Here is a 24924-nt window from a genome sequence, read left to right on the forward strand (position 1 = left end):
ATAATAATTAGAATAAAGATATCGAATATGTCATCAAATTGTTAACCGAAATAAACTTTTTTTTATACTGTAAAAAACATCTAAAATTATATGAAGAATAAATGTAAAATTATAATAGACAATAGGAATATATATTATATATTTTTATTATTTATTATATAATTATACTTATTCTTCATATAACCTTCTGTAATATTTTTTTACAGTATAGTTTTTGTAAATTTCTTGCACTTTAAAAACAAATCTAAATCAATGTCAACAATCCTTTATCTATACTCAAAGTTTTATTTTTCCAAAAATGTATGTCACAACTAAAAAATATAAAGAGAAGAGTCGGATCGTAATGTCATGACGGATATTAGTAGTTGTTTTCGCCAACGTCATCGAATCGATACGTTACTTCGAATCCGTAAACAACCAGTGGTGGACGAAAAACAACGGGTGTTGGTGTATTTTTTCTAATTAAGCGGCGAAACGAGATCAACATGCGATGCGATCGAGGAAGAGAGAGATTCGGAAATCGAAGAGGGATTCCAGACGCCCAGGGTCGTCCCAGAGGAAACGAAGACAGCATGGGGTTTCCGTTCACAACCCCACACACGGTGCCACGGATGATCCTCAATGGGGGAATAGTTCCATTAACGAGTAACCGTTCGTTAGACATGCACTCGATCGTAATGACCCCAACGAGGTTCGCCCGCCATTTTAGGCTATAGTGCAACAGTGTCCTCTTACTATACCAGTTTATGGGGGCACTTTAATATAAAGACATATATAACTCCCCCTCCAAAAATTCATAGAGCTCGAATATCGATGAAATAAAATAGATTAAAGAAAAAATCCTTATATTTTGCGAATTATAGAAATAATAGATGTACAAATTCAAATATAGAGTTAATGAAAACTCGATATTTTAAGTGAGAGTTATTTAATGATGAAGACGTACATGAAAATTTTATTTTATATTAAAACGATCAAAGCAATTATGTTGATCGCTAGATACTTTTTAATTAGCCATAAAATCTGTACATTTCAAAACTTTTAATTAATATTGACAGATTATATAGGAAATTGTGAGAGAAGAGAGAGGAAAAAGTAAAGTTTCTCATTGATTGGGAGTCTCTTTCATACGTAAGATAGGAAACGATAAGCGACTCGCGGTCAAGCATTAAAAGTTCGTATATCTGTTATGAAACGGAAATAGAAACGGTCAACGACGTCCCGGAGGAAATTGGTCGCGAGTAAATTTTCCTTCGTCTTTTCTCAATTTCGTTTCTCCTTCGTACCGATGCTGGGCACTCGTGTTCCCCGACATTCACTCGTCCGCTCTGTAAATGCGATGTCTATTTTTCTCGTTAACCGCAACCTCGACGATACCGAGGTGCTTCCGGCGTGGTCGTGCGACAAATAACAGTGATTAACGACCTCGATTACCGGTACAATCAGAACGCCGCAAAGAGTGCAGGGCCAACGATGACGAAGAAAGGGGCCCGGTGCAAAAAGGAATCGGTGAAAAATGCCGAAGGAATGTTATCCAGCTCCGGTGTCCAACGGGCTGTCTTCGTGAGACACACACATACATGTACACAGCGTACATGTCGAAATCGTGCGACGGCAGATATCTACCGGTCGAGGAGATTGTGAGAATATCGCCTGGACTTAATCGCCCAAGGACAAAGGCACGACGCGCGTGAATAGATGATTAATTTCCCGTGAATGAGAAGGGAACGTGTATATGTATATTTATAGATGTATGTACATTTACACGAGTATAAACGCGCGATCGCGTCTGTAAAACGAATCTCGATGGTGTATCTCTCGGCAATCTTCCGGACAGTTTTCAATTAAATTCACCGTGCGGTGTCCCTAGGAAAACTTTCACTCGACGGTCAAATAAAACTCTATTCCGAGTAGGATCGCTCGTCGATCAAGAAATGATGGAAATGAACTTTCACTCGCCGACTCCTGCGATAGATGTTACAAGTATTACATTCCAAGCGGCTACAAGTACACGATGCGTTTCGTACCGCGCGATTTTTATGCGATTGAAATTCTCGTTCGAATGTTATGACGTCAAGTATTATGTGACCCATATTCTCTATTATCGCGAATCTATTGTTTCCACCAGACAACTTTACACATTCGAAGAATTGAGACTAATTGTATCTAAGCGATAAAACTGTATAATCGTATAATTAACTGCATACAAGATTGATTAGCATCTATTGAAAGAATTGTCTAGTTACTAAACGAATTATTGGCTGTTTGAAACGCCTTCATGATAATTATCCTAAAGAAAGTGTCAGCGCTATGGATCAATCTAGTAAAAGAAAAAGAGAGACAATCCAGATATCTATGCGCCTAATATTACAATCCTTCCATCAACGCGAAGGGGCTGTCCCTGAAGAAAGAATGAGCGCGTTTCCTATCCTCGTCTCCTCGAAGCTCTCTCCTTCGCTCCGTATCTTTTTGTACGAGGGTCGCTTAAGACGCCACCTGCTACGTTCGCGGCCGCCTAGTTTATATTTAGTTTCCCGAGTTTGGAAAACTCTTAATGGATTCTTAATGATCCTGAAGGGCCGCGGCAGAGACGAGCGAGAAAAGTCAGCCGGGCAGAAGCCAGAGAGAGGTGAAGCAACAGCTGATACTCTCGCTACACTTCTCTTCCGACGACTGATGACGGCCGCGATTACTGGGTCGTGACGGGCAGAGACTTTAGATCCAAGTCTCTCGTGCGCGCGATACCGAGACGACGCGAGTTTATAATGTCGTACTCGTGTCACGATTAATCCCTCCATCGAAAATCTTTGGCGAGGGAGGGTCTTGGGGATTTGAGAAACTAGTCCCTTGGGCAACACATTTTTTTTCCTTCCACATGTTCCCTATCAACTTGTTACTTACAAGTTTGTTTTTTCACAGGATCTTGACTCTAAGAAAGTGCAAAATTATTTTTAAAATTAATATACGTACAACTGTAATTTTGAAACATGCATTCGATTTCATTTAAATAGATCACAATAATGGGTACGATATGTCATGTATGAAATAGGTGCTTAATAGATCAAAGAAATAAATCATATTAGTATTTGTAATCAAAATAATTGTTATTTCTGGTTGAGTTATTATGATCGTATTGTTATGAGCCTCCTTCCTGCCTCCCATCTCCCGCCAGGTGACCTCATTTTTTACATTTACCCATACGCGGCGGGTCCCCTTTTCTCTCGGTTCCCCGTTGAATCGATCGTATGCAATATATGATCGAACTATCGGTTACCCGCTGTGTCGGTGAGCAATAAAAGAGAAGAAAAGGGAAGGCAAAAGAAAAGGGGATAAAGTGGAGAGTAAACGTGCGCGCGGTTATTCACGCGATACAGATGGTTAAATAATAGCAGACGATTGACGAGACGCAATTCGCGTCGGATGCGGTATCGAATACGATATTTTTCCCTACCGAAAAAGCCAAAAAACCGACTAGATAGTCGAAAGGGAGCGTCCGTCAAGAGAGGGTGATACTGGCGGATCGATCGAGCAATTATCGGAAATCGAGCTATCGTTTTGGCATCGCTTAAGCCACCTCTCTCTCGATGGCTCATGGCCGTGGACACATCGACGGAGTTTCTCGGAATAAATTACAGAGAGAGACTATAGATGACTTCGCAATTTAATTCGGCCCCAGATAAGAAAAAAAAAATGTAGAGACCCACCGTGCGCACGGATCACGCGACAGCGTATTCGTGCATTCAAGGAGCCCGAGATACGAGGGATGGGAAATAATGCAAAGCCCGTAAGTTATAATTTGCAGTTGGAAACGAGGTCACGACAGTCTCGGTCGGGTCTCCGGTCGAGCGAGCGCGGTTTCGCGGCAATCTGCACGGCTCGATAATTAATGGTTTCCTTCGAAAGTCAGGTCCGCCGTTCATTAATAATAAATCATCGAGTTTTGCGCGCGCGCGAAAAATCCGATCGCGCGCAGCCACGGGAAAATGTGAACGACGATCGGCTTCGTTCGCGACGTTGCGCGTCCTTTTCCGCGATCATACGCGTGCGTAATCGCAGAGAAAATTGCATGCGAAATTTTTCTGTCGCGTATCTCGACTCTATGAATACCGCTCGTTTGTGGAATTAACATAAACGTGAATAGGGCCCGACGGGTCGTCGCGGGAAACCGCGATACACAAAGCCGTGGTTGTGTGCTGAAAAGTATGCAGGAACTCTTCTCCAGAAAGAGAGGAGGGGAAGAGACGTAGAATTCATCTTTAGCATTCTTCATTACGGATTCCGCTATGTATTTCTAGCTGGATTACACGGCTGTTTGTAGCGCGAATTTCTTTCAAAAATCCGCGACGAATTTGCTCTTCCCCTCGTTTTGTCGAAATATTTTCGTAGAGAATCACCGCCGGACGCGACAAATACGTCTCTGTGTAAAATAAAGCGGGACAATTCAGAGGATAGCTCTTCTCTCACTATATCCGTCATCGAGAATATACGCGACACTGTATATCGAGCCGCTAACCTTGGCATCGCGTTGGGTCCTCGAGGACGGAGGACGACGTAGAGGGTATCGTCCGTACGCTCCGCTTCTCCCGCGACTCATAGAACGAAGGAATGGGAGAGCGTGTCACGCCAATTACGAGAGGCATCGCTAGCGGAAAGAGGAAAGCGGCGAGGAAGAGAACGAGAGACGGAGAATGAAAAGGTAAAGGTGCGTCCGCACTCATCGCGAATGAATTTCTCTGGCAACGGTCCAGGCGTGCCCTATTTGAAATGCACCGCGGTGCTAAGAATTGCATCTTATTCCTCGATTATCGCAATTTGGAGATTTGAACTTTTATTGTTATTAAAATTCAATCATAAAGTAGACTCAGTCTCTCCTTCTCTTTTTTTCATGCAAGCTTGTTTTGTATTCCTCAATTAGATCAAGAATCAATTATCATCTATTCCGCTTTAAATATAAAAATTTTTATTATTGTTATTCTACAGCTTATGATTAAGAACGATATAAAGTAATGTAAAATTTATTTCTTTTTGAATGCATAATTTCAACTATAGCACAGTAACTTTAATACGGATATCGTTAATAATTTATTAGCTTATACCTTTTACAAAGAAGCAAATTCGTTCGGCTTTAATCACATCTCTATTCATGCGTTCACATGATATAAACGCACCTTTAGAGAGAAGTAAAGGGTAGCGAAGCCGCGGGAGAGACTTGGACGACTCAGGTAGAACTAAGTCGGTTAGGGCGAAAAGGACGGAAGGAGACGGAAAGAGGGTGAAGGACGGAGAGAGGATAAAGGAGTGAACCGAGTGAAACGAGAAGGAAGGATGGGAGGTAAGAGAGGAGAGTTCGCCGGTCAAGAGAGAAGAGACGCTGGAACGCAGCGAAGAGGAAGAGACGACAGCAGAGAAGAAGGCAAAGGTGCGACGAGGAAAACCGAGCTAGGCGGAGAACGGAGGACGCGACTCGACGAGGAAACAAAAAAAGAAAGGATCGAGCTGCTCCCGACTCAGCGGCTCTCATATTTAATGATATACTCGACCGTGCCGGAGTCCCGCTAATGCACGGACACTACAATATGCTTCTCTCTCTCTCTCTCTCTCTCTCTCTCTCTTTCTCCTTTTTTCTCCCTCTCCCTCTCTCTCTATCCGCTATAAAGAACGCGTGCATGCGTGTACACCGTGCGCGATTCTCCCCCGGCTGCTGCTTTTTCCATCGCCTGACGTTCTCCTCTCTCTTGGTGTTTTACGCATCGAGGCGACCTAACGAGCCATCGAAAGTCGCGCGCCTCTCGTGAAAGTACGAGATGCATTATATATTAATTTATGATCCGCACTCGAGAGATCGATATCGCAAATGCGGCGAATGGCTAAATCAGACGTAAGGAGAAAAAAGATGGCGTCTCTCGAGAGATAACGCGATTATGATCGCACGCTGTTGAAAGATACACGCCGTTCTCTCGTTTCGCCGGTGCACGTGGTAAGAGAGTATGTAACGAGGGATTATTCTTATCTCGATAATTATTAATTATTATACTTGGCGATATGTGCTCGGCCTCGCGCCCGTACCGAATTAACGGGACACACGTGAGCGAGAGACGGACACTTCGTATACCTTGAACGAGATTCGAAGATAACCTTCGGTTACCGAGGCACCATCCTGAGCATTTTCTTGCCAAACAATTTCGCGTCTACGGTAGAGTGACCTTTGCGAACCGTTCTTCCTTTATCTTCGCGCCCTGTCTTCCGCGAGTCTTGCCTTTTCCGTCTTTTACGCTGCAACAGCCCCTACGAATAAATAATTCTAACAATGAAACGCACTCCGGGCGGTAATTAATCGAGGCCTGAGAATAGTAGCTCAGGTAGTGGGCGTGCAAGGTGTACGAATTTTTTAATTACCGCCAGAATAAACTAACCATCTTCCTCCCAGGCCGTTTTTCTTCAGTGTCATATAGCTTCTCCAATTAAGAGGTTCGTCGACCGGGCTCGCGCTCTCGGAAACTATGACAAATCGGACCTTTTAAAATTCCTTCGGTATTAAAATGCCCGGGAATATCATATGCTGAATTCACATTTCGCGTATCAAGCGCAAAAAGAAAGAAATCGTGCGATGTTACACTCGGAGATTACAAGAGCAAAAGGTTTGGCATTTAATTAATCAGAGAAACGAGATGAATTACGTTTGCACGGAAAGCGAGAAAAACGGAGCAGTGCACATTTTTGTAATATTTGCATTCGAAATCTGCTAAAAAGATTACATTAGGATAATGCGCAATTTTAAATAAGATTTGAAAATTATATATTATTTAAAAAAATGTTAAAATTTACAAGATACGCGTATGTTTCTTAACGTCTGCCTTAACAAGTCGCAGAATAAATTCGTAGGACTATGATACCAGATTTCTCTCCTCAATTAACGTGTGCATGAATACTCGCGTGCGCATTTAAGGAAGAAACGCTGTAACGGAAAGAAAAAGTAATCGTAACGGTGCGATGCACTACACAGGAGTGCACTTTGGCCGAGAGGGATGGAATTTCGAAAATAGACCGAGTCATCGGGGAGTGATCGCGTATACGTGGTTCGAATTGCTTCTGGTCACACAAACGTATATACGCGTACACACTGTCGCGTCGCATCGTCCCAAGAGCACTATAAAAGACACTTTTAACGTGTATTTTACGAAAGCATCCGTAATGTCAAAGTTATAAAAGTCATAGAAAAAAATCAATGCACACTGCGAGAAAACGATGAATCGCGAGGAAATAAATCTAAAAATGCCGTGAATAATTTACATTGCATAATTTATTATAATTCAATATTATAATATTATGTAACAATGTCAATTCCATATTTCAATTTCTCCATATTTCAATTTTAAATATCTCGCAAATAATTCCGTTTTACTGTATAAAATGATTTTTTTATATTGTTACGTAAAATGCATATTAAATCGCTGTAACATATTCAAATGTAATTATGTAGTCATACAAGATGATTAAATGTTTGAAGATCAGAGAGAATAATAAAAATTCAACATTATCAACGTTGCGCTTTTTGATGCGACTAAATGCGTGCGTTTTTTTTTACCATGCGTATAATTGTGCGAATTCTTTTCTCTTCTTCATTAAAGCACAAATGAAAGTAAAGACGTCGAAGCTGTAACTCGTCATTGTGACGCGTTACGGCTTTAACGCCGACCGGCCTATGGTTTTTACGACTTTTAGCGAGACTTTTACGAGTCGTATCGTGCCTCCACGATTTTTCTCGCCACTCGTCGCTTGTTTTCATTGCATGCGCGTTTCATACCCGCGGCAGTTACCTCAACGAAATTTTCGACGTATACATCTATAAGCTTAAGATAGATACTTTACGGAGAATCTCAAGTTTCGAAGTCACAGTCTTAAAACGTGTGAAAAGTAAAAAACAACGGGATATTTTGGTATCAAGATCCATTTTACGATTGAGTCTCTTTTATTTTTAAATTTTACTTTCTGTTTTCCCTTTCGTTAATTTTTCGACACACGTTCCTACGAGTCTTTGCCTGGGCTCCGCACAGGGAGATCTTGCGCAGCAATAAAAAACCGTCCCCGGATCGTTGATCAAGAGCGGCGCGCATCGTCGCGCCTGGACGCCGTTAGAATCACACGGTCGCCCTAAGGCAGGAAGAGGGCTCGCTTGTAGACTCTCTCATAACTACGGGGACACCGTGTACAATGGCGGGTTGCTTTACATACGAGATTACAGTCCGACGCGTGACACGTATATCTCGCTTCACTTGGTACGCGACATTGCCATTACGTTTTATTAGCCTCTACTCGTTACAGAGAGACAAATTATTAGTTCGCGCGTCTCAAAGTCCAGGGAGAGCGGGGCATAAGTGTGCGTATGTATGTCTATCCTTTTTCAGACATTGTGAGAAAAGAAAACGAACACGGTCGCTCGTCTACCGAAATGTCGCGTCTCACGCGAATGACGAGAAAAGTGCGCGAGCCGGATTCGAGAACGATAAAGATTATACTAACTCTCCGGAGGAGTGGCTGCGAAAGGCATCTTTCTTGCACCATCCGTCCATTTTTCATTCAAGCTCAATAATTGGTACATTCACGCGCGGCCGACTCTCTCGGCGCGCGTATTATCGAGGTACTATAACATCGAGATGAGCAATACTAATGACTCGCGCGCAAGAGGCCGATCCCGAGCCGAGGCGAAAATAAAAAGTCACGTATTCGCTAGAATTATAACGAGTTACGCGCGTAATCACTATTATTCCCACCAGAAAGCGATAATTAGTGATTTCGCGCGCGAGTGAGTCCTCTGATGATTCGTGAGATTTCAAGGAAATTTGCGTTCCCGATAAAGAGTAAGCGATTTTTCAAAGGAATTTCTCAAACAGAAAAGATAATTATCATCAGATGAATTTTTCCTACTTTTGCGTGCGTTATTTTTTAAACATTTTATTTATTCGTATTCGATAATGAATATATCTCCTGTTACCTTATATATTTTTTTCTTTAAATATGAAATTTTAAATACATATTTATTAATAAAATAAATATATATTTCTCCTTGTTATTCGAAATATATTAATATTGATTACACATAGTTCTTGTAAATTTCCACTTCGCGCAAATAAAAATTAAAATAATTATAATTGCATGCAAATGATCTCTCGAATGGAATCTATCGATGCGACACCGATTGTATTTAAGCAACACGCGATGTCCGAAAAGAAGCGGTTTTCGAAGCCAATAGTCGGTATTCGGGCTCGTGTGACGAGACCTCGCACGTACCGATATATACCGAGACAGCTGGAGATCCACCAGCATTGGCGGGCCTGGATATACTCAGGAGCACTTAACGCTATCTACAAAGGCTAATGTAGCCGCCCGATAGGGAAGGAAAGGTGGACACGTTCTCTGTATATAACCTAGCCCGGACAGACAGCAAAAAGAGAGGAGAATCGGGGCGAGAGGGGGCAGAGGAGGAGAGGAAACACGCATATGGCGTGCGCACGTTCTTCTCTCGCGTATACACGCTTCTGATTTCTCAATTTTCGAGAGGATCCACTCGGATGCCGATTAAGCGTTTCACTTCGTCGACACGTACAAAAGCTCGAAATCGCCGTCTGTTGGGGCTAATCAAGAAATAGAACCGCTAATTAAGAAATTGTATATTGATTTCCGTAATTTATTACATGTATTGATTTTCTACTCTCGTGACATCTGAATAATATACAAAATTATTTTTATATTTGCATCGAATTTCTGAATTATTAGAAAAATATTCGGAATAATTTTAAGCAAATTTAATAATATATTCACGCTCTAATTGGCCCATCTTTTTGTAAAATTAAAAAGTTTAAAAAATTCAAGAATCATGTAAAAATAATTATTTTAATCGACATATACTAGTGGATATTAAATAAATCGATATTTAGCTGTTTTCACTTACTAAAATACGCAGATGTACATGTAAATTCGAATGATTTCGGAAAACATAATCTCCGGTGGATTTAATTCCCTGAATTATTCGTTATAAATAATCAAAGGCGATAGCTTTACGGATTATAAAATTCTTATATTCCCTGGCGTGAGCGAGCCACGATCGCGAAATACCGACTCGTTATAAATACATCGAGTCGAATTATTTATGACGAATAAATCACCGGTGGATAATTCCTTTTTATGGAAAATGTGTCGCGAATTCTAACGTGCGAGCGCGCTTTTACGCCTACGCGTGAATCGTGCGGCACGATGATAATGTAACGGCATTCATAAATCATATTTAACGAAGCGTCGGGATTTCTCTCCGATGCGAAACTCTCTTCGATCGCGCGATAATTATTAAACAAATAGGAGAGAGACGTGGGTACCGTTAGAACGATGAGACGACGAAGACGACGCGCGTGCATACTTAAATAGCGCCGAGATGTGTATGTGCTCTCTCGCGCGTATAAATATGCAAGCTATATATTTTTCTTTCATCTTTCTTTGAGCGACCGGCAAGGCTTGAAATCATTAACCTTTTGAAAGAGTCTGTTTGTCGATAAGTGGACACTATCGCAATCATCGGAGATCTTTAAGTTCGAACTCATCAGACACCGTAAAAGAGAGAGAAGGAAGGAACAGGAAGGAATAAAGAGCGCGCACACACGCACAGGTCGATTAAAGGAAATTCAGTAAATACGCCTTTTTAAATCACCTCCCTTCTCGGACATTGACTTAACCTACTTCTGTAACGCGCAAGTAGCCAAAGATAAAAAATAAAAAAAAACGAGAGAGCGATAGATCTAACGAATCTTATTTCTTCTCACGAACTACTTTTCTCTCTTTCTCTATCTCTCTTTCTTTCTTACTCCCTATCTTTCGCAACGTTAATGATAATAAACACGATAAGAACCTGATTACTCTGTAATTCTCATCGATTCTAGGAATTAATAATACCTCGCTGCGGTGATGCGCGATACAAAAAGTTGAGTCACCGTTTCTAAGAAAACTCGTGGCGATGAGATATTAATCTATATCCGATATCAATACGCAACCAGAGTTTGATCCTTGCATCGAGAATTATTCTTAAACCAACTATTGTTTGATAAAAAGGTAATGATAAAATTATCATATCTCTTGATAAATTCCAGTCAAGAAAGATTCTATTCTTTGTAATTTATGCGCGTTTGCATTTTTTATTTATCTAACAATGATGAGCTAGTCATTTTAATAGATATCCTTATAATTAACAGACAAATTTAATAAAAATAAACGGATAGATATATATTTTATTCTTTTTTCGCGAACTTTATTTATTTTTTAAATATTTCGGCAGTTTTTAAACAAATATCTAAAATTTTAATTTTAAACGATAATTTAAAGACCCCTCATCTTTTTATTCATTTAAAATTAATTTTAGATATTATTTAGGAATTGCTACTGAAATTTAAAAAATAAATTTAAAAAGTAAATTTAAAAGATAAATAAAGTTCGCGAAAAGAGAAACAAAGAATAAATTTAGAAGAGCGAAAGAGCAACGTAGATCGACTTCGAAATACGCGCGATCGATAATCGATATGTATATATCACGTGTTAAGTGAATCTTGGATATACAACGGCGTTATAACGTTTGTTCTCAGCAGGAGAACGTTACACGGCATGAAGTACGATACACACACACCCCATGAGCTCTCCAAATCATCCGGAGACAAATTGACCCGCCTTCTCTTTACTTTCGATCGATCGACTCTTACACGAGCGGATGGACAACGGTTTTCAATACGAAGAGGTGTCGAATGGGCAATGTCGTCGTCTTCGAACGAGAGAGACAGAGAGACAGAGAGAGAGAGAGAGAGAAAGAGGATCCCAGGTGTCCCACGTCGAGGCATAAAGGCCCTCGGATGCGATATATACTTCTAAGCTGGCATCTTGCTAAACGCGCGACGTCGGTATTTCCGGATGACGCGCGCGCGCGATCCATTGACAAAGGAAAACGATCCGCTTTGCCGAGTTTGTGCGTTAAACGATGCTTTCTCACACGCTGCTACCAGCGGGCAGGTGACGGATCATCGCGATTGGTTAAACAGCGTGAAATTTCGGCCAAATCGCTCGATATTCTTCTCAAAAGAATATCATCGCTCCCACCGCGATGCTTTCCAAGTGTGCGCCGACCATGTAGATCATTTATTCCAATTCGATGCTTTTTCATCGACTGCACGTGATCTGGTCATTGATTCCTGTATATTGAATCGCGCGAATTTCTCTTTTAAATGAATAATTTATTCCTCCGACAGAAAAAGAGAAAGAGAATGAAAATTATTTGCCTGTTGTATGCGAAATGTCAGACGTGTCAAAATTTTTGGAAAATGTTAATATATACTTTTATTTGTAAACCCTTTTTTAGTAAGAGATGTAACTTTTCTAATTTTGCGTAAATTTTCTTAGATGTACATAATAAGTTAAACATATATAAGCAAAGACGCTATTATCGGCGGTGCGTTAAAAGAAGCTCGATTCATCGCGTTCGTAAAAGGAGGAGTCTCCGTCCTCTGATTACCAGGTGGAATTTCATAATGAACGGTATATATCTTTGCCGATCCCCGATCGTTTGTTCGGCGTTTCGGAATCCCGTCGCAGCTGCGCGCGCTCGCACGTCAAATATTTAGCCAAGGATTCTCCCGAGGCAGTAGAAACTCGGAAGGTCCAGCCAAAGGGACGGAGAGAGGGAGATAGAAGAGAGAAGCTGACACATGTTACGCATCAAACGTGCGCGATCATAAAAAGGAGAAGCGAAGACGGGGTTATCGAAAGCCTTTGGATCCTTCTACGACCTACGAGCTCCTTTCATCGCGTTAGACGGTGCAAACTACGAGCCGGCAGCGAATAAAGATCCCGAACAAACATACGCGCGGCTCGGGGCGGGCGAACGATGTCGTGCGGATCGATTAACATGCCGTTTGATCCGTAAATTTACACGTTCGGCGGAGGCTTGCAAGGTAAAGAGAGCGGCGAATGAATCGCGGAAGAGGAAACGACGAGCTCAATTCTTCCGAACAACGAGTGCTCCTTTTCATTGCGATCGCGGAAAATAATCTCCCATGTGAAAAAATGCCCTGCCGTTGCAAAAATCTCGCTCGAGCGGATATTCTTATGGTAAATATTTACGCGCCAAATTACAGAGTATTAAGATGCGCGAGAGTCGAGGTAAATTGGAGCCTCGTGCTCGAATATCACGAACGCGAGCCTCGTTCTTTTTCTCGAAAATTGCGTGTCCAAAAAAGGGGAGAGAAAGAGAGAGAGAAAGACAGATAGAGAGAGACGTACGAGGAAAAGGATATCGAGGAACTGGAGGAAAAGATACAAAATTAATCGCAGGTGCCTGTCGGACGACGAGGTAGAGATTAACCTCGACCCGAATCTTTTGATCCTCTCGACGAGATAACCGTTCGCGCGCGCGAGCACGAGGCCGGGAAGAGGAGGAGAAGGAGACGGGAAAGAAGCACTAGTTCTAACGGTTCCTACATCTCGTGTGGCCACGTCCTTCTTGCACAGAATCCTTCATCAAAATGCGGCACGCTGTCGTCATTCTTCAATATCTATTTGCCACTGAACAGTTAGACCGACTATCGGCTATTGGCGGTGCGCTGCTATTAACCATAGACGGCATAAATAGGTAGCCGTTTAAATCTTTCCGGTTCAACGGCTCCTGTTCAAACGTTATATTCTGACGCGATGATCTTTTTATTAGGAAATTCAGAAAGCGGAGCGCGCGAACTGGATCGATCACTCGCGCGCGATGAACAATCTTTAAACTCGAAAGTAGATTCGTAAAGATGCCGAGGCAGATACGTGATTTATAGTGGCTTAGATCTAATGTCACGCATTTGTGATCGCGATTAACAGGATGATAAGTTGAGTGACGTCGAGCCCCGGCGAGATTGCTATTCATAAGTTTATACGAAAGTTTCAATTGTTCCGTATAAAAATTTTTAATGCGCTAAATAGATAAATTTTGGAAAGTTTGTGCGATATATATTTAAGTAAAATTATTTAAATAATTATTCTAAATCAATATCTAAAAATTATTTAAATAATTATTTTAAATTAATATCTAAAAATAATAATTACTCTAAATTAATATCTAAATATTCTAAGTTAATTTAAATAAAATTATTTAAATAAATATTCTAAATAATTATTATAAATTATTCCAAATTAATAAATCACTTTTCTTCACAAATATTTTTACACAATATTTTACGCTACACAGATTTTATTTTAGAGGAAATTTTACAGTCAATAGATTCGTCGCGTTTAATCGTCGTATAAAACGCGACGAGTTTTGCCGCGTGTATTTCAGTGCGAAAATACCTCTCCCATACGACATGTAGGAAATGCTGCGTACCTCGGCAGGAGCAGGCATCTATAGGTGCGTGCGTGGCGCAGAAACAGGTAGGGATAATCCGGTCCTGTGCCTGCACGCGCTCGCGAATGCAGCTTCGCATTCTCAGCGAGCGAGCGCAACAAGCGAGGCAGGACACAATGGGTCGAAAACCGGAAAGAGGTACGCCCACTTCCCAAAAAGTGGCCCGACGACGCTAAGAGAACGAAAGAACATATGCGCGACGCAAGACGCGCGCAAGAAAGATTCATAGAGAGAGAAAGAGAGAGAGAGAAAGAAAGACAGAGAGAGAGAGAGAGAGAGAGACACTACCATTGGCCAGATTCCCATGAAACTCGAGCAGCGAACGAACGAAGGAGGCGAGACTCGTTCATTCAACGGCGAGCCGTCAACAAGAAAATAAACCTAGATCCATCGCCCCTCGACGAACGAAATCTTGGTAATTATCGCCGGTAATTTGTCGTGTAGCGTACCCTCTCTTGGCGCCGCTTTTCTCAGGAAATATTATACCGCCGTCTTAATCCTCTCGTCATTAGCGAGTCGTATATACGTTCCATTATGTAATTTGATATTGGAATTATGGTTTTCGATGGCAATACAATTTTTTTATTCCGCCTTGTATTATATAAGCACAAATATTTAATAAAGTTAGTGGCGGAAAAAAAGTGCGCTTCATCAATAACGTATTCTGTTTTCCAATAATGTATTTTAAACGAAGAATTTTTCAAATAAGGTAAATCTTTATAAAGATTTATGTTTATACCTGACGATTCAAGGCAATTTCCGGAATGAATTCGGAGGATTAAAATGCAAAAAAGAATCGCGTCGTTATACACGTGCGTAATGCGAAGGGCCGCGAATGATATCGATAATCGGAGCCAGACTTCTCCATTCGTCGCGACGGCTGCCACATTTATCTCCTCCAGTGACAGTGCGAAATTTATTCTTCACCTACCAACGAAAGAGCTCTCTCCCTCTGGAACCGCTATCGAATAATAATGCAACGCGAGGCCCTCCGTGAATCGACGATCGGATCTTCGTTTCGGCGAGGGACGAGAGTCGAATATTTTCTCGCCGAATTTATCGCGAGATCATTATATTTCGGCTTTTACTTTAGGAAAAGAGACACGAATCTGACTTCTTAATCTACCAATTCTAAGCTTCCTAAATCTACTTTTCATTTTCCAATTGATTCAACTTTCTGCCGTTTCCCGTCCTCTCTCTCGCTCTTGAAAGAAATGAAATACTACTGACGCGATTTCATTATTTAATAAGATTTTTCAAATAAGATTAAAAAGTATTTCGTTAACATCGGTGGTCCTAACAATCGCTTATCTCGTATCTCCGACAATGCTCCTGATCACAGTAATCATTGTCAAAGGGATGCGCGTGTCGATCGTTAAAGCAAAAGGTCGGCCACGTGGACACAATGAAGCCACCAGTTTACCCCAGCGAGAAATTCATGAGCGAAAAAAGAAGACACCCGTCTCTCCCGTCGATCTTACTCGCGCGTGGGGTGACGAATGACTCTTTCGCAAAGACGATAACGATCGCTTTATTCTCCGGTGCTGGCGATGATCGGCGCGAGAGAAAGTACGTAATGCCCGATGACTAACGGGGAGCTGGGAGGCGGTCTATCGAAAAATCGAAGATAACGTTTACCGACATTCGTATCCGTCGTCGTTCGCGGCGTAATGTATGTAAATGCGAATCCGCTTATAAAGCGCCCGAGCGTCGAACAATTAGGTCGACGAAAGTATTTGTCTCACGGCCGATTTCGCAAATTAATATCGATGGCGACGAATATCGGCCGCCGATTATAAAAGACGTCCGCCCGAACGTTTTAATTAAATCGACCACCGATAAACCATCTGCGAATTCCCCAATAATTTCGCTGTCGACTTTGCATCCGAGCGGGTATGTGTGCGCGCGTATAACGTGCACATGCAAGCATGCGATCACGACGTAAGTTTCTTATGGATATCAAAGTGGGGAGACCTTTCACCCCGTGACGCGCGGTGTCGCGATATCCACGGGGTGTTTCGTAATTCAGCACGTTACACTGTCGTAATTACTATTGCTATACCGCAGACAGGTGCTCTCTCTCTCTCTCTTTCTCTTTTTCCATTATGCTCCCGATCGTTGTTGCCCGCGGAATCGATCGCCACGGCACTCAAGGCGATTCGAATGATTTCCATCGCCTGAAAGAACCGCAATCTGACAGACGAACGAGCGGCCGTAACTCACGCCCCGCGAGTATTTCGACACACACTCGCGCGCTGTATAAAAGACGAAAAAATTAGCGTCCCTCTTTCTCGACGCTCGTAACATCGCGCGAGCAAAAATCGCGAATAAATCAAATTACGTAACCAGTTTTTATAACTGATTCCTCCTCTCTTTTACTTTTCTGCTGTCCGATCGTTAACGATGTGTGCACCGGATATTTTGTAAGAGAAATTTGATATCCAAAGCGAATGTTACGAGAAAACTCATATGCTTAAAGGCCGTCGAGCGACAATCGCGTTAATCTTTTGCCATTCGTCTCCACAAATATTTTTATTTTAGGCAGGAATGAGAAAATCTCCCGTTACTCTCTCTTTTTTTCTCCCTTATTTTTAATGAAATTTATTAATTCCAGTAGGAATAATTATCAATTCCGCCGTCGCTTGTGTAAGCGAACGTATCGCTCGACACGAGGCAGTAAATCAGTCCATGACAGATGTCATGGAAATATGCAAATAGCCATAGCGGATCCATTAAAAATTCCAGTAGCTATACGAGAATCTCGTATCGCGTGTAATTTGTAGACTAAGAAACGAAGAAGAGACGCGGCCATCTCGGAAACACATTGGACGCCTCGTCGACTCTCTCGTAAGCAGATAAGGTGACGTTTCTATTCGTCTCGTTTAAACGGCCATGAAGAAATCCTCGATATCAATCATCTAAAAGATCTAACGATCGGCGTACACTCGGATCACCATGACGTACAATTTTAAACGACGAGGATTAGCAACATATCAGGAATGTAATTAATCGTCCGAGTGGTATCTGATGACTTTAACAAATGTACGGGTACGCACAGATAGTGCTTGCGCATATTAAATTGTAACTATACTCAATATCGTTTTCTTTTTTTCGAACATGGATACGAAACAAGGATTATATTGCCTTTTTTTGACGAAGAGAGATCGCAATTAAAAGAAAATACAAATATTACTTTAAATTGTGTCAGTGGCTTGATGCAAAAAAAAAGTAACGTTTCTAATTAAAAGTTACGACACTGTAGTCACGAGTTCTCATTAAAAATGCAAACTTTCTTTATATACCGTAGTCTTTATAAATATAAACAACTGGCCGACTCGAAAAAATGAATTTTCACAGACACGCTCGTCGGAAACGACGCAACGAGATTTTATCCGGTCTCGTAGATATTTTCCGTGTCCGGTCGAAATGGGACCTCACGAATAACATAGTAATATCCCCCGAGATGCACGTAGTTGCACAATGCGCTCCAACTGCAGGCACTCGTCTGACGCCGGCGACGATCACCACCGGGTAACCCTACATCCCAGATGAGCGAGCGAGATTACGCGCGGTTGCAGAAGGACCTGTCGGCGTGTCGGAAATGTAAGGTGAGATTATAATCGGCGCCCTCTCTCCTGTCCATGACGACGCATTCCGTTTTGTAGAACTTTCTTAATACCCTGCATAATCCTTACATTATTCCGAGATTCTCGAAAACCGCCGCTATATTTATGAATATATCTCGGCCTTTCAAAGACTTAAACGCGGAAAAGATGAAAGTGAAAGAATAAAAGCAAAGAACGCCTAATATATACATGTAAAAGCTACAAGTAAAAAAAGCGCAATTTTCATTTTAATATTTGTAGAACCGATTATAGACAAAGAAATTTGGTTAAAAACGCAGCGATCTCTTTTAGAGCCCGTGGATGCTGTCGGAGTTTTTGTGAAACGCGAGGACAATCTTCTCTTCTCGGAGCGTTTGAAAAGTTCAATCCTAGCTTGTGTCTATCTCGCGGGACCGGATTGTTGCGCATAAATGGCGACGGTATATACGTACGAGTTGCAGGTTTTCAAAGGACGAGCCAGGTGGCTGCACTACTTTCACTACGTCTACAAGTCCGCGGTCGATCGAGCGACGACGCGACGCGATGCAACGCAATGCAACGCAACGCAATGCAATGCAATGCAACGCGACACGTTTTCACGGAGTCGACGAGGATCGCTTTGTAACACTTTCACGATGCAATTACACCAGCGGCGAGTAAGCTCGCTTCGAACGAGCGAGCCGAGTCAGCGCGTCGCGACGAACGCACTCGCGCACGCACACGCGTCGACCGCCGATAGACACGCTAGTGCGCGTCTCTAATAATACCAGTAATCATAATTAATTGCTCCGATCCTCGCCAGGCCGATGAGATTGCCTCTCAGGAGCGCGCAGTGAAGTATGAGAATTCTTCAGGGCCTGGGGATTAATAATTTCTGATACGTAAGCAAATACACACACACACATACACGATGATGTTAATGATAACACGCGCATGCTCTTACATTCATGATATATTTATAAAGATTATTCTGTGAAATTGTAAAATGCTTCTCCAATCTCTAATTTTTCTGAAGCTTTCTACATCTAGAAAAATTAAATTATATCTCTAGAAATCATGAGCAGAATTGATACGACGATAAACGTCACTATTTTGCCTTAATTCTAGACCACATCATAGCGTTAACTCTTCTTGTCAAAGTCAAACGAAGGGAATAATATTTCGGATAACGTTTCGCCTCGAGTGTTCTAGGGATGCCTATGGGGCTCTCTTGACAACTGAAGCTTAGGTTTCATTAATTTTCGCGCAGATTCGCCCCCGGGAACTTACGTATGTATGCGAAGCGAGATGAAGAGTGAGTAGAGAAGAGAGATATGAAGAGAGAGAGAGAGGGGAGAGGGATAACGCGATATCTCGGCAGAGTCCGCGATCGTTTTCGTCTAACGGTCCATCGATGATTATCGGGCAAGATCTCGATGATAGCATCGTGGAGACAAACATAGGGGATTCGTTCTCACGTTGCTAGCTCTCTTTCTTTTTTTCTCTCTCTCTTTTTCTCTCATCATGTCCGACGTATGAAAGACGGTAGACGCGTCTGGGACGAAAAAGAAAGAGGATACGGGACAATTAGCGGCTTTTATACGTTCTACAATAAACTGAGGCTAATCGCGAGAGCTGAGCGAGGAAGAAGGAGGACACCGAAAATGGAATTACGCTTTAATGACGGAAGCGGGTCGATTCATTTATGAAATTGCGTAAGCTCTCGGAGTCACGTCGGTGTAAATATGAGGGAAAACGAGGGACACGGGTAAGTCGCTGCGGACGTTTATATTCTACGTGCACGCGCGATTATAATTCTCCCTCTGATGCACCTTAGGATTTAAAATCGCCCGGATATGTCTTTTGTATAATCGCACTACTATGCATTTTTGTTTACTAAATTTTATTTTGCTCTGATTTATCTGATTACGACTCTTGCAAGTAATATAAAGTTTATTTAGTTATAAGGAAAAAAATATATATACACTTTTTTAAAGGATATTTGTAAAAATATATAAAAATTATATAACATATTTTCGCAAATGTTTTTATTTAAATAAGACAATAATTGGAGCACGAAAGAAATGTAAAATATGGAAATTTAAAGTCTACACGCGATATTATACTTAACGCACGCGTAACGCGACAACATTTGAATTTTGTTTTATTAACCCTATTTCCTTGTAATTAGAATGTATTCGTGGATCGCGAGAAGCGGTTCAATCGTTACCAAATCGATTACACGATTATATCGTAAAACGAGGCCACCGGCGCTACTTCAACGCGCTTGCGAACGAAGCGGAAACTGTTTTGAAACTGTCGTGTTTTATGAACGCGCGAGAGCGCGATATTGCACGCGAACCGCTAAATGTTGCGAATATAATAGTTAATGGAGAGGTTAATGGTTAATAAACTAGATTGTCGTTATTTTGCGCACCGTGCGTACTTTCTCTGCTTAGCCCTTTAATTCTCCGATTATTTCGTGGAACGACAAATGTTTCGCAACGAACATGTTAAACAAGTACACCTTTTCCATCGTTATCCATGTCTTTCTTTAGTTAAACAAAAATTTCACAAATGTAGAGAAATTGTTTTCACAAGATTTTTTGTTTACAAAAAAATAATTTCATCAAGTATCGTATTTAAAAATAAAAAATAACATGTCCAGTCATAACAAAACTCGAAACTAAAAAATCGTACGCAATTTTTCATATTTAAAAATATTTTTTCTAGATCCCAATTTCAACATAAAAAAAAAGAGAAAAAAGAAATACGGATCAAAAATAGAAAATTGCAATATTAATCATTTTTGTTGAAAATTCATTAAATTATCAAAATTCACATACTATATGTTCCGAGATCTTTAAAGTTATACATTTTTCATACATTTTAAAGAATACGTATTTCGAGCGTGTGCGTAAATTTTGAATTAAAATACAATTTGTGTCAAACCACCCAACCAATCGTACGGTAGATCTTTATTCATTGGAAAAAATATTATTTGGTAATAACGCTTTCTCACGTTTCACAAACGAAAATTTGAAAAGATTACACGCTCCGTAAGCTCGAGGTAAATCTTGTGTATAGGATCTGCGTTACCTGTCCAAATCAACAACAGGTAGAAAAGCGGAGGGTTGTGTGGCCTGTTTCACCTAATAGCCTGCCGAAAGATTACCACGCTTCTACCTAAACGTCCACTGTCAACCACGCGATAACAATCGGTTCGTTCAACATATTTGCGACGCGATCGTGTCACGAAAATCCATTTTCCTCCGTCCGATTTCTTCAACTTTTACGATCATTTCCTACGTCAATTACGTGGATTTGTTGGAATTTAATCTGGTCATTTATTCTTTTCGTCGATACATAAATTATTTTTTTTTATTCAAGTCAAGCTTACTGCATCATTTATATGATTTTTTAAATATCAGAAGATTAAATAATATAATACGTCCATAAAGCATATTATTCAGATAAATTTGTATAAATTAAAAGAAATTTATTGAAATAAAATAAAGCTAAGCATATTCGATATATTTATTTAAGATTTTAACGTGAATTCTCTACTATTATATGTAAAATACCACGAAATACATTGAATAAATAGTGCAAATAAAAAATTTGTAACGACAATCATGAAACATATGTCGATAACATTTGATCGATTCTAATTTCGAAGAAAGCGTAAAAGGGGAATCTTACTATCCCGTATAAAAAAAAATTGGATGGTAACCCCAAACGCAAACCACTCCGTAAAATGACTCCACGCGGAATCGCGTTTTGACGTTTGACGGATTACGTAACACGAAACGAGGAAGAAAATTCTCTTGCCGCGCAACGAGAGAGCGAGGGAGAGAAAAAGAGAGAAAGAGGAAACGATACGATCCGTCGCGGCGAGTGTTTGCCCGCGTAAAATATTTGCGCGTAGAGTCGAGCTCAAACACGTCGGCCTGTCATTTTCCGTGTGGTACAACATCGTGCGTATTTGTGCGCCGCGCGCTATGCCGAAGGCGCGTTCTTCGGCACGTTTCGGCGCGTGCGAAAGCGCGCGCGTAAGCCTTACGCTCGCGCTCGCTTGTGCACACACGCGTATTATCTATGTACATACATGCACACGTATATCGCGTGTCGCATGTGTCGTTGCGTGACCCTAGGTGCCCCAAAATTTCTTTGCACGAATGTACAAATGGCATTAACCGTCCATAGTATTTTACAGAAAACTAAGTACCGTGAGTTTCTCGGTTTCTCTCTCGACATTTAATCGCATTTTATTTATATAATGCATCCTCTCTCTTGTATTTTTTAAGCTCAAATAAATTCAGGAAAATTAGCAAGGTAATTTTAAAAATCTTGAAAAGATTATATAATTCCAAGAAATTTCACATGGGCCTCTTGACACATGTGACTGAAAATATAATATTGATCGAGCATTGATCGAGGAAAATTTATGTCACACAGATTGGATCGATTTTATGTAGAAGGTTCAGATATTTCAAGAGGAAAGAATGGAAAAAAGATGGAAAAAAAATTCATTAAATGCATTCGCTTATTCTCTTATGTGAGAGAGAAATATCGTGAAATTTCGCTTTTGCGATTTTTTAAATTTCACACGTACAACTTCACGACTCTTTAATTTTTCGTAGAACGTAGTGCAATGAAGTACGCGAGAAAATGCGAGGAAACGCGCTAGAACGGAATCTACTAGGAGTGTCGAACGAACGAGAGAAGCGAATTAATGCCTTTCACCGTGATACCGATCGTTAATACTTCGCCGTTACGTGAGTCGCCGCGAAGTTGTCTCGCAATTCCTCGCGATGCATCTACATTCTCACAATGCACGAATCAAGTACAAAATATACCATCTCGGAATTGCTGCCTTGTGATATCTAGAGGCTACTGCGGGCGTAAAAAGTCATAGATTAACGCTCTTATCACAATAATATATATATTTTATGTGTGAATATATATATATATATATATATATATATATATATATATATATATATATATACACGCACACACACATATTGCGTTGACCTTTAGTTCCTAAACCATTGCGACTATCAGATTCTTATCGCAAGTCCACCCCGTATCTTCGTTTTCGACACATTCGCTATCACGCAAATAAAGAGCTCGAAACTTGGCAAGATGAAAGATATCCTGCGAGATATCGGCAGCAATTCCTAACGGCTTATCGCAGAAATGTAACTTGGACTCACCTGGAATTCACTCCATCGTCGGCAGGTACTCTGCCCCGAAATTGCCGCACTCGCGATGATAGCTCCCGATGTTCTCTGGCATTTGCACACACATACACACACGCTATTTGGCGCACGGTACCCCGACGGTACGGCGGAGATAAAGAAAGGGGCACGACGATCACGACGAACGTCGACGATCTGGGCGAGGAACGGGAAGGAACGATGACGGGAGACACACGGGACGTCGTTTGATTCCCTCAGAAGGGCCCCGGCGAGCGATGCCGACGCGATCCCGTCGAACAGTTCGTCACGGTCGATAGAGGTGCACGGACGAAAGCAAGCGCCATTTTATCCCGTGCATTCGCGGCAACGCGAAAGGTGGACGAACGGCGGCGGTGCACCGCGCGCGCGACGCGACGAGGAGAGAGAGAGAGAGAGAGACAGAGAGAGAGAGCGTGTACGCGCTCCTCTCTCGCGTGCGCTGTCTCTCCTTCTTCCTCCCCTTTCTCCTCTCTCCCTTTTGCCCCAACGGCTCGCCACTCCGCGTACCGACGCGAATCGTTGCACCGTATAATATATATCAGCGAGAAGGAATTTATCGGAGACGGGACGCGTCGCGAACGGATCCGCGCACTCTTGGATTATATCACCACTTTCACACTGTAGACTACTTCACTGCGAAGTAACCGGCGCGACTGCGGACACCTTCAGAGCGGACTTACTCCGAGCGTAGAATAGAAAAAAAAAAACAAAACAATCTCTCGATGTATACAACACCCGTATATTATTACTGTTCCGACGTTTGTTTATCGACTTTGACTACGCGTTTATTTTTCTCTCGCGCGACACACAAGTCCGTTCGCTCCCTCTCTCTCCTTCTGTTAAACACGTTTTCTCGTTCTGCTCAGTTTGTATTTCGCGATGCGCGAGCGAGGAATGAAGCGCCGGCGCGACCGCAACCGTCGTGTACAGCGAGAGGACACGAACTGAAGCGCCGAGCGGCGGTGTCGAACGGTGGAGGTTGCCCGGCTGGTTTCCACCGCGTACCGCTATTCGGCCGTCTTACACTAGCGCCGCCATCCGAGCTGCACCCTCGCCGCGCCGGCCATCTTCTCTTCTCTCTCCGCGTTCTCGCGCTCTTCCTCCCCCCCCCCACTCCTGTCCCGCGTGTCGTCGATGCCCGGCGCGGTGCGTGTCATCGCGCGCGCGGCGCGCGACGTCGCCTCGAGACGAGTCGGGGCGATCTTCGCGATCCCCGTGCGAGAGAATCGCGGGAGGATATCCCGACGAGCGTCGCCCGTTGACGGATGACTATGACGTATCTCGCGGCAGGGAGAGGTCATTGATTTTTTGAGCCCGTCAAGTGTAACCCGCGCACATGCGCACTAATATCGGCGGCGTGACATCGGCCGGTCGTCCTCTCGTACTCCGGAATGTGTCCTAGGCCGCACGAATATATCCCGCGCGCGTCGTCGACTTTTGCCCTTGCCACGGCACTTTCCAACTGTCGCTAGAAATCTGCTCGGATTTTCACATATCCCCCCCGCGTCGAGATCACGTGATCGAGACGCAGGCTGTCCCTCGGTGATAAATTAATTTGAAAAAAAAAATGCCACTTTTCCTTCGTGTAGAATAATTTCAGTTTTATAATTTTATTTTACCGTAAACTTTTATCATGTTAGGAAATTATTACGTGTAAAATATTAATGTAATGTCTATGTTCGTTATA

The 24924-nt window shown here is 41.9% G+C and overlaps 1 protein-coding gene across 23 annotated transcripts in view; it reads right to left on the minus strand.

Annotated features, from left to right (window-relative positions):
- Eph (Eph receptor tyrosine kinase) overlaps nt 1-24656 on the minus strand; it is a 90570-nt gene extending 65914 nt beyond the window's left edge. For 7 of the 23 annotated variants that reach the window (XM_083089803.1, XM_083089807.1, XM_083089801.1 and 4 more), the window contains exon 1: nt 23214-24655. The gene's annotated coding sequence lies outside the window, so the exon portion shown is untranslated. Of the gene's footprint in view, nt 1-23213 lie in introns of all 23 variants that reach the window. The other 16 variants (XM_083089809.1, XM_083089816.1, XM_083089804.1 and 13 more) reach the window with 5 other exon arrangements.
- Nucleotides 24657-24924: the final 268 nt, after the last annotated feature.

Source organism: Camponotus vicinus, unplaced genomic scaffold (genome assembly GCF_025532165.1).
Source record: "Camponotus vicinus isolate PSW18456_S1 unplaced genomic scaffold, iyCamVici1.0 SCAF_2, whole genome shotgun sequence".
NCBI classification, from domain to species: domain Eukaryota; kingdom Metazoa; phylum Arthropoda; class Insecta; order Hymenoptera; family Formicidae; genus Camponotus; species Camponotus vicinus.